This window comes from Papio anubis, chromosome 8 (assembly GCF_008728515.1).
Source record: "Papio anubis isolate 15944 chromosome 8, Panubis1.0, whole genome shotgun sequence".
NCBI lineage: Eukaryota > Metazoa > Chordata > Mammalia > Primates > Cercopithecidae > Papio > Papio anubis.
In genome coordinates this window covers 105,806,251-105,818,378 of record NC_044983.1, presented here as the reverse complement: position 1 = coordinate 105,818,378, position 12,128 = coordinate 105,806,251, and positions in this window count along the sequence as shown.

Genomic DNA, 12,128 nt, shown 5'->3' with positions numbered 1-12,128 from the left:
ATATATATGGTCTATTACTAACCCAAATGTTGTTATGTAGTACATGAAGGCATATGTATGTACAATTTATACATGTTTATATAAATACAAATTTATACTTTATGCAAAATCTGTATGTAAACATAAAGTTTATTTTAACTATATATTTATATATGCACTTATGCATGCATATATGCATGCATACCTTAATAGAAACTTTCAGTGGTAATGCAAAATGTAGGGAAACTAGAGAATAAAAATGAATGTTGCAGAGTTACAAATCTTTGCAAACCACTATATCGATGGTCACCTTCTTTCCATAACCACAGCATCACTCTCGTTTAGAAAGTTCCAGAGAAGAATCAAAGAGGCTAGAAAATTAGTCTTTAGGTCACATCAATTTACAGATCCTCCCTGACTTACAGTGGTGTTATACCCAATAAACCCATCATAAAGTCAAACCACGACAAATCAGGGATACTTAATTAGTCTGTTTTCATAATGCCATCAAGAACTGCCTGAGGCTGGGTAATTTATAAAGGAAAGAGGCTTAATTGACTCATAGCTCTGCAGGGCTGGGGAGGCCTCAGGAAACTTATAATCATGGCAGAAGGCAAAGGGGAAGCAAGGCACCTTCTTCACAAGGTGGCAAGAAAAAGAAGTGCCCAGCGAAACAGGCAGAGCCCCCTATAAAATCATCAGATCTCATGAGAACTCACTCACTATCGCGAGAACAGCATGGGGGAAACCACACCCATGATTCAATCACCTCTACCTGGCCCTGCCCTTGACACATGGGGATTATGGGAATTATGGGAACTATAATTTGAGATGAGATTTGGCTTGGGACACAAAGCCTAATAATAATCAGATACTTTCATTGTACCAGAAAATCAGTTTTATTCACAACCAGGAATGAAAGTCTGCAGAATAGATAGCAGACTCAAAATTTACAGCATGAAGTTTACACATATTTTTTAACTCCAGCTAATGTGCTGGAATTTAGTTCAGTGTATGTTTCTGAAAGAATATGGGTACTATAATCCTAGGTGATAAATATATGTGTAAAAATAGATGCAAATAGTTTTAGACAAAAATCATAATAATTATTCTTTGAGGAGAACAGAGTCCTTGATTAGTAGTTTTTCTCAAAGTAATATTATTTTAAAACAGTGAGAATAAAGCAATTTAACTTGTAAAATTGAAAGAAGCTAATTTTTGTATAATTTTGAAACAGGAAACAGTAGGTAGGGAACCAAGACCTCAGAATTTCTATGTATGTTCTCATTGAGTTTTCACTCCATTAAAAAAAATAAAAAGAATCTGTACTTAGAACACCAGTTTGTCTATCATTAAGCTTATATTATCAAGTTTATTCTAATAAGATTTTTTTAAGTGTATGAAATAATACATTATTTGAGATTGATTACATCAAAAATGTATTCAAAACTCATGCTCAGGAAATCACTTATTTTAGAAATTATTGATTATGATATTCCATTCTTCATGCTATAATTACAGTCATCTGTTTTTCAATCAAATCGTAATCTTACTAAGAGCACGAATAGTGTCTTTTTTCTCTCTACCACCAACACGTTGTTTAGTCCAAGACAAATAGTCACATAATAAATGTTGTTTGTTTAGATCAATTCATGATTAAATACATGAATTATTTTTAACAAGCATACTTATTGTGACATACCATAATCAGGCATTAAAATAGAAATATTTTAATAATGTCTTTTACACCAATTGTGATAATTACCATGATTTTTTAAAAATTGTAATACAATATGGAAAGCAAAAGTACTCATTTGTGTATCTTTCAATGTTGATTTAAGTTATTCCCAAGTTTAGACATTTATTTTCATTTTCTTTTAGATATCCACACTTTGAGTATTTTTTTCAATATTATAAGCTTGCAGGTTAACTTGTTTCATTATACTTTTCAAACTATAAAAATAGCAATTTGTCTTGGTCTGTTAGGGCTACTACAACAAAACGACTTAAGAGTGGGTAACTTACAAACCATAGAAATGTGTTGCTCATTTTATGGAGGCAAGAAAATCTAATATTAGGGCACCGACAGGATAGGTTTCTGGCAAGGGGCCCACTCATAATCGATGGCACCCTCTCTGTATCTTTGCATGGCATCAGTGTAAACAGTCTCTCTCAAGCCTCTTTTATAAGGGACCTGATCGACTTCTAAAGTCCCTATCTCTTAACACCATCTTTTTGGGGGTTCTGTTTCATCGTATGAGTTTTGGCAGTGGCAAGTCACAAATGTTCAGAATATAGCACAATTAAAATCAGACGAATTTTGCAATCACTGTTTTAACAATTGATGATAATAACAATCAACAATGTATACTAAAACCAGAGTGAAAGTTTGTTGGAGGTAGAAAAAAGTTCTAAAATTATCTAAAAACTATGTACGAATCACAAAAGTCAAATGTACCTGCATGATATATACCGTCTTTAGGAAATGCTGAACATTAGCATCACAGCACTGGAAGAAACTGACATTACATAGATCTTGATATATTTCAATGATTAATACACAATATAAACTATACAGAATTTATGCCAAAATATTTACCCAAATCGAAACATAAGGGAATCACTTGGCAAGTCCAGGATTGGGACATCCTGTGAGAAAATCAGCCTGGTTTATTGAAAAATATTAATAACTTAAACACCACGCACTCACATAAATACACACACACATACACAAAACAGGCGCACAGCTCTAGGAAAGAGGAAACTCAAATACAAAAAAAATTAAATGTAACATGTGATCTTGATGGCTCTCAGCTACAATCTGAACATGATGTATACTTGGTAATATTATGATATCTGTTTTAAATGTCTTAAAAGTATCACTAATATTCTGATTATGTAGAAAATGTGATACTGAGTAGACATCTGATAATGTATTTAAAAATAAGTAATATAATATTTTCATTTTACTTTGTAAAAAATTCAAAAAGAATACAGTAAGACAAAAAGGAAGCAAATGTTGCAAAATATCAACATTTAAAGCATTCCGGTAAAAATATATTACTTTTTTGAATTTATGTGGCTTAAAATTTTTTCAAAATAAAAAAAAAGTCAAGGGAGTCCTATGCACAAATTAGATAATCTAGATGAAATGGATAAGTTCCTAGAACACACAACCTAACAAGATTAAATTATGAAGACATATATAAAATGAGATTAACCCTGTAACTAATACATAAATTAAATCAATAACCAAAAGCTTCTGAAAAAATAAAAGCCCAGGACCAGATGGCTTCATTGGTGAATTCTAGTATATATTTAAATAAAATTAAAACCAATTCTTTACAGACACTTCCAAAAAATTCATGATAAAGAATACTCACAAACATATTCTGTAACATCAGCAGTTTCCTGATACCAAAGTCAGAAAAATATAGTATAAGAAAACTGCAATTCAATAGTCCTTATAAATATTAACCTAAATAGGTTCAAGAAAATAATACCAAACCAAATTTGACATCACTTCTAAAGTGTTATACACAATGATCAAGTGGGATTTAGTCCCGAAATGCAGGGATGCTTCAGCGTATGGAAATCAATTAATGCAGGATACCTATTAAGAGAATATGGGCAGGGGTGCGGGGGAAACATGTAATCATGTCAATTGACATAGAAAAGCATTTAACAGAAATCAACACATTTTCATGGTAAAAAAAAAATCAACAAATTTGGAATAAAGGGACACAACTTCAACCTAATAAAGACCATATATGCAAAGCTCATAGTCAACATTATACAAAAAGGTGGAAGACTGAAAGTTTTTCTTCTGCTTTTAGAAACAAGACAAAGATGATATAGTTTGCCATTTGTATTCAACATAGTACTACAAGCCTTACCCAAAGCAAATAGATGAGAGAAACAAACAAAAAAAGAAATGGTATCTAACTGGAAAGAAAGAAGTAAAATTATCTCTGTTCACAGATGATTTTATACATATAAAATTTAAAGTACTCTGCAAGCAAAATTTCTAAAACTAATACATGAATTGAGCAACATTGTTGGATTTAAAATCAAAATGTAAAAATCAGTGGCATTTCTCTAGACTAACAATTAAGGGTGTAAGGAAATTAAGAAAACAGTTCCATTTAGAGTAGCATTGAAAAGCATATAATATTTAAGAATAAACTTAACCAAGAGGCAACAGACTTGTACACTGAAAGCTACAAAATATTCCTGAAATATATTAAAGAAGAGACACATACATGTTCATAAATTGTTCATAAATTGAAAGACAATATTACCAAGATGTCAATACTATCCAAAGAATTCTACAGATTCAATACACTCCCCGTAAAAATTTCAATGAAGACTTTTGAATGAACACATAGAAAAGTCTTCATGATATAAAATTTATCCCATGGGATATCTCAGACGGGACATCAGAATTGCCGGCAAAAACAATCATTAAAAAGAAGCATAAACTTGGAGATCTTACCCTTCATAATTTCAAAACTTCCTACAAACCCGCAGTAATCAAAACAGTGTGGTACTGGCATAAAGGTGGAAATATAGGTCAATGGAATACAGAACCCAAAAATAAATCCTCACATGCATAGTTAAATTATTTTTGACAAGGGTGCTAAGGCCATTCAATAAGGCAATGAAAATCTTTTCAACAAAAGATGTTGATAAAAATTGATATCCACATGCAAAAGGTAATCCCAGCACTTTGGGAGGTTAAGGCTGGTGGATCATCTGAGGTCAGGAGTTTGAGACCAGCCTGGCAAATATGGTGAGACCCCATATCTACTAACAATGCAAAAAGCAAGACATGGTGGTAGCTGCCTGTAATCCCAACTACTTGGGAGGCTGAAGCAGGAGAATCACTTGAACCCAGGAGGTCGGAGGTTGCAGTGAGCCAAGAACATGGTATTGCACTGGTAAGACTGTGAAGTTGCTGCTGGAAACAGTATGATAATTCTATACTATATTTAAAAAGTAAACATGAAATTATCGTATGATTCAGCAGTCTCACATTTTCGTATATATACCTAAAAAAGCGAAAGTGGAATCAAATATTTGAATGTACATTTTTATAACAGCATTAGTCATAATACCTAAAAAGTAGAAGCAATTCAATTTCCATCAACAGATAAATGCATAAACAAAATGTACTATATACGTAAAATGGAATACTATTTAGCCTTTAAAAGGGAATAAATGTGGTATATGGCATAACGTGAATGAGTCTTGAATACCTGCTAAATGATATAAGCCAGTCCCCAAGGGTTGATATAGTATGATGGCACTTACACTAGGTTTTTAGAATATTTCAATTAATAAACATAAAATGTAGAATAACATTGCCAGGGGATGATGGAAGGGTGAAATGGGGGTTAATATTTACTAGGTACAGAGTTTTAGTTGGGGAAGATAAAAAGGTTCTGAAGACAGATGGTGATCGATGCTCAATAACATCAATGTACTTAATGCCACTGAACTGTATTAAAAATAGTTAAAATGGTAAATTTTATGTGATGTATATTTTGCCACAATGAAAAATAAAATAAAATAAATGTGAATAAAAAATTAAAATAAATCTGAAGAAAAAAAGAGTTTAGTTAAATGTGACATTAACCTCTATGATTGCTTGTTATCATTTGGGAGCATTCTTTTTTCACTGAAAGTTAGTTGCAATTGACAAGCAATTTCATGTTTTTGATAAGGAATTGTTTCACTCTGATTGCTCTGCATGTTCACTTACTATGTCTTCTCTATCAAAGCATCATAGGATAATGCAAATAGAAAGTACCAGAGTTCATTAGATTCAAATCCTTCAATTCATGGGAAAGAAAATACAGGCTTAGAGAGGAGAGTTGTCACATTTCTGAAACTATCCAGGCTTTAGTACCAAAAGACTAAGAGTAAGCCATAAGACTTAAGATCTCCAAAGGCAATTAATATTGGTATAGTTGAGTGGATTTAGGATGCCACAGAGTTGAGAAATAGCAAAGGACTTTTGCTTTAAAATGCAGTACATATGACATTTACCTCCCAAACGCTAGTATGCAGAAAGGATCACATTATTTTAAAAAATCACATTACATCAGACTATAAAACCTTTTTCTCACTACTTTAGTTAAAATTCAATCTATGTATTGTTGGACCTACCTGCCCATTGACACATCTACAGCATGCCTCTATGGACTCCCCAAGCACCTCTGTTCTACATTCCACTTTTAAAATCATAAGACCTTGTTAAGTTCTTGAAGCCAAGAGAGCCCAGTTTATGCCAGCATTTCTAATTTGTATACCTGGCTTAATATATTTTTACTCATCTTGCATATTTAAATAGCTTCTCACTTTACAACCGCTGTACTACAGTATGAAACATTTTCATATTATTTCATATTGAATTATTTAACAGACATTTAACGGACACTTTCTATATAAAGGATTCCAAAAATGAGTAAGCAATCAATTTATACTCTCAAGGAATTTTCATTTTGCTGAAAAAAACAGTTAGGTTAGTAGATTACTGCACTACAGTTTTTGAGAGTAGCCTAAGGTGAGATGAGATACGACTTTCTAGAAAAGATGAAGCCCTCATATACAACATAATTTTGTCAATGACATCCTTAGTTCAATAGTGCCATGAAGTTTTTTTTTTTTTTCAGGCTTACAACTAAAATATCTGATATTTTTCTACCTTTGCAAAATTTAATTAAATTTAAACTATTTAAATTAATTAGTATCTTGATAATAAATACTAATGTAGTAAAATGACTTTAAGGATAGTGGTAAATAAAAAATAAACATATCTACCTCAAGAAGATTGTGATTTAGTGTTATGGAAAGATGTGAAAGCTATGCATGCATGCAATCAAAAGTTATCTAGATTCATTGGTTGCTATTTCAAAATGATTGCTGCAGGAAAATGTAGATACTTGATAAGAGAACTATAAACCTGTTTTGTTTTTCTTTATTTGGGATTGATCAGAGTATTTTAAGTCAGAAGTGGCTTGTATATAAATTTACTCAGGTGGGAAAATATATTTGGTAATAAAACGACATTGCAGGGAATTCAATAATCTGGTTGAGTACTTCCTTGACTATAAGGATAATTTAATCACATTTCAACTCTTTTGATTTGATTTATTCTGAACCATAACCTTAGTTTAAAATAAAAATACATTTCTGCTATTCAAGGGGAAACTAAAAGCAATTGCCTAGATTCATACTTTCTAAGTGAAAGGGAAAGCCTACTTACAACTTACTGTGAGTAATTTATTGGCAAAAATAAAGGCTCATCAAATTCAAATGACAGACTCTATATCAAAAAATAAACTGCCATTTTCAAAACTGAATTTTTTATAAAGGAATACTTGAGATAAACATTTAATAATTTTGTTGATTTTTCACTTCTAATTTTGAAGATAAAACTTGAAGTATCATGTGCATCAACACCCTAGAGTTTTGGTTTTGTTTTGTTTTTTCTCTCTGTGGATAGCACAAAACTGTTCCAGCCAATTTCACCTAAATCAATCATCCCAGGTCTACATACATGGGGGAAGAATCATCAGGGATTTGTCATGCTAGAGTCTTCAATTCCTCTAAGAGACTCAGGCTGCTGTTGAAAAATGTAGCCAGAACTGTCCTAAAATCATTGTGTTTTTGAAAGTCAATGTGAGTTTCAGAAACACATTATCATCACTCACTGATTAAGAAATCTTAATTTGGATGAAGCTTGGTTTCACCTCCCTCCCACCAATCAAAGTCTCCATTTTTAGACATAAAGCTAAAAAAAAAAAAAAATGTAGTAAGTTGCGGGGAAATTTGCATACTGCATGTGGCTATTTTGTAAGTAGATGTTTATTTTGTTCCAAACAACATCCGAATCCATCTGGAAGTGGCTGAAGAATATTAATAAACTTCAGTGTAATTTTGTGGTTAATGAATGACACTTTTGATGTGGTAGGTGTTCAATAACATTTCTAATAACAAAACAATGTTTATATGAAACTCAATATCTTATATAGACTGTGTTATTGAAATGTTTGATATTTTGAAGAGCTCATATGCAAGATGCCACTTGTGCCAAGAGGTAGAAAAGCTAGGCCTCTTGTATTAAACAGTTAGCTAAATTGTGGATGCAGAGGAAAAGTTCTTGAAGAAAATTACAAGTGCTACTCCAGTGAACACATGAATGTGTGATAAGAATGAAAAACAGCCTTATTGCTGATATGGAGAAAGTTGTAGTGGTCTGGATAGAAGAGCAAACCAATCACAACATTCCCTTAAACCAAAGCCTAATCCAGAGAAACACCCTAACTCTTCAATTCTATGAAGGCTGAGAGAAGTGAGGAAGCTGCAGAAGAAAGGTTGCAAACTAGCTGAGGTTGGTTCAAGAGGCTTAAGGAAAGAAGTCATCTCCATAACCTAAAAGTACAAGGTGAAGCAGCAAGTGCTAATGGAGAAGATACAGCAAGCTATCCAGAAAACCTAACTAAGATAATTGATAGAACTCTTGTTAGTATAAACAACAGTTGCTATAATAAAGAACAGGTTTTCAATTGGAATTAGAATTCTTCTATTGGAAGAAGATACCATCTATGACTTTCATAGCTAGTGAGGAGAAGTCAATGCCTGACTTCAAGGCTTCCTAGGACAGGCTTAACTCTTATTAGGGGCTAATGAAGCTGGTGACTGTAAGTTGAAGCTGATGCTCATTCACTATTCCAGAAATCCTAAGGACCTTAAGATTTATGCTAAATCTACCCTTCTTGTGCTCTAGAAATGTAACAAGAAAGCTAGGATGTCAGCACATCTGTTTATAGCATAGTTTATTGAATATTTGAAGCCCACTGTTGACACCTACTGCTCAGAAAAAAAAAAAAAAAAAAAAAAAAGGTTTCTCTCAAAATATTACTGCTCATAGACAATGCACCAGACCACACAAGTGCTCTGAAGAACATGGACAAAGAAATTAATGTGGTTTTCATGCCTGCTAACACAACATGCATTCTGTAGCCAGCAGATCAAGGAGTAATTGTGACTTTCAAATCTTATTATTTAAGAAATACATTTTGCAAGCCTATTGCTGCCATAGAAAAGTGATTCCTCCGATATATCTGGGATATTAAATTAAAATGCTTCTGGGAAGAATTCATGATTCTACATGACTTTAAGAACATTCATGATTCATAGGAGGAAGTCAACAGGTCAACATTAAGAGGAGTTTAGAAGAAGTTTATTCCAACTCTCACGGATAATTTTGAGAAGTTCAAGACTTCGGCAGAGGAAGTAACTACAGATATGGTGGGAATAGCAAGAGATTAGAATTAGAAATGGAGCCTAAAGAGGTAACTGATTGAATTGTTGCAATTTTATTATCAAATATTAATGAATGAGGAGTTGCTTCTTATGAAACCTACTTCTTCCTGTGAAGATGCTGTGAATACTGTTGAAATGACAACAAAAGATTTAGAATGTTATATGAAGTTAGTTAATAAAAACGTGGCAGAGTTTGAGAGGACTACAGTATATTGTAAACACATCCTTTATATGCACTGAAAACCCCCCAAAAAGGTGTGGCTCATTTTATTTCAACATTTGCTTTATTGGCATGGTCTGTAATGGTATCTCCAAGGTATACCTGTATTTTTAAATGTTGCTTTTCCCTTCATGGTTTGTATGTCTCTCTAAGAACAATATATATATATTTTTTTTTCCAAAAATTACCTGTGTTTAGCCCACTTTTTGATGAGATTTTTTTTTTTTCTTGCTGATTTGTTTGAGTTCCTTGTAGATTCTAGATATTAGTCCTTTGTCAGATGCATATTTCGCAAAAATTTTCTCGCACTCTGTGGGTTGTCTGTATATTGCTCTGATAATTTCTTTTGCCTTGCAGAATCTTTTAGTTTAACTAAGTCCTAGTTTTTACCTTTGCTTTTGTTGCATTTGCTTTTGAATTCTTTGTTATAAACTCTTTGCCTAAGCCAATATGTAGAAGACTTTTTCTTTTCTCTTTTTCTTTCTTTTTTTCTTTTTCATTTTTCTTTTCTTTCTTTCTTTCTTTCTTTATTTTTTGACTGATTCTCACTCTGTCGCTCAGGCTGGAGTGCAGTGGCGTGATCTCGGCTCACTGCAACCTCTGCCTCCCAGGTCCAAGCAATTCTCCTGCCTCAACTTCCAGAGTAGCTGGGATTACAGACACACACCACCACACCAGGCTAATTTTTGTATTTTTAGTAGAGACGGGATTTCATCATGTTGGACCAGGCTGGCTTGAACTCCTGACCTCAGGTGATCCACCTGCCTTGGCCTCCTATTTTCTAGAATGTGTAATTTTTCAAGTCTTAGATTTAAGTCTTTGATCCCTCTTGCATTGATTTTCATATAAGATGAGAGATAAGGTTCCAGTTTCATTCTTCTACATGTAGACTGCTAATTATCTCAGCACCATTTGTTGAATAGGATGCCCTTTCCTCACTTTATGTTTTCGTTTGCTTTGTGGAAGATCAATTGAATGTAAGTATTTGGCTTTATTACTGGGCTCTCTATTCTGTTACATTGGTCTATGTGCCTATTTTTATACCAGTACCGTGGTGTTTGGATGACTATAGCTTTGTAGTATAGTTTGGAGTCAGGTAATGTGATGTCTCTAGACCTGTTCTGTTTGCTTAGTCTTGATTTGGTTATATAGGACCTTTTTGGGTTCCATATGAATTTTAGGACATGAACAGGCAATTCTCAAAAGAAGATATAAGAATGGCAAGAAACATATGAAAAATAATGCTTAACATCACTAATTATCAGGGAAATGCAAATTAAAACCACAATGCAATATTACCTTACTCCTGCAAGAATGGCCATAATTAAAAAAATTAAAAAAATAGATATTGGCATGGATGTGGTGAAAAGGAAACACTTTTACACTGCTCGTGTGAATATAAACTAGTACAATCAGTATGGAAAACAGTATAAAGATTCCATAAGGAATTAAAGTAGAAGTTCCATTTGATTCAGCAATCCTACTACTACCGAGAGGAAAAGAAGTCATTATATGAAAAAGCCCCTTGCACATGCATGTTTACAGCAGCATAATTTGCAATTGGAACCAGCCCAAATGCCCATCAATCAATGAGTGAATAAAAAACATACACACACACACACACACACACACACACACACACACACACACCCCACTATGGAATACTAGTCAGCCACAAAAATGAATGCAATAATGGCATTCACAGCAACCTGGATGAAGATGGAGACCATTGTTCTGAGCGACTTAACTCAGGAATGGAAAACCAAACATTTTATGTTCTCACTTATTAGTGGGAGTTCACATATGAGGATGCAAAGGCATAAGAATGATTCAATGGAGTTTAGGGACTCAGGAGAAGGGTGAGAGGGGGTTGAGGGATAAAAGACCAAACATTGGCTACAGTGTACATTGCTCTGGGATGAGTGCACCAAAATCTCCAAAATCACCACTAAATACCTTATCCATGTAACCAAACACCACCTGTTCCCCAAAAACGATTGACATAAAAACAAAGCAAAAACAAACAAAAAAATTACCTGTGCTGCTCACCCCCAAAAAGATATATGCAAATTTCAAGCTCAGATCCTCAGAACCTAACATAGATTTTAAAGATAATGAGTGCTAAGTAATTTTTGTTAAGTAGAACAAAGTAAATCAATTAGATGTATATTTTGCTGTCATGTTTTTCATTCTTTCTGTTTCCTGTACTCACATTCTGAAATAGATTTGATTAAAGAGAAAAATCTCTTGTCACTTGAGACAAGTGAGCTGCTTGTAGATGTTTCCAATTACCTTGCCTGAAAATGCCAATACAATTCTTAAATTACAAACAGGAATGAATCATTCTAGCAGTTTCCCATAGATGCTGTTATCTGAATGAGTTTGCATTCTGCTGAAACATTTGTATAATTATTTCAAATATGAGTTAAGTAATCATGTCAGTGTTTTGTTCTTAATGGTTTATTTGCTGAACATAATATTATATTTGCAATATTATCAATCTTAAATTAATAAAATTTCTACCTTGATCAGTATGGGTATATAGATTCTCTTACAAAGTTCTTTTTCTACAAAACAACTAGTTCTGAGATAAGCT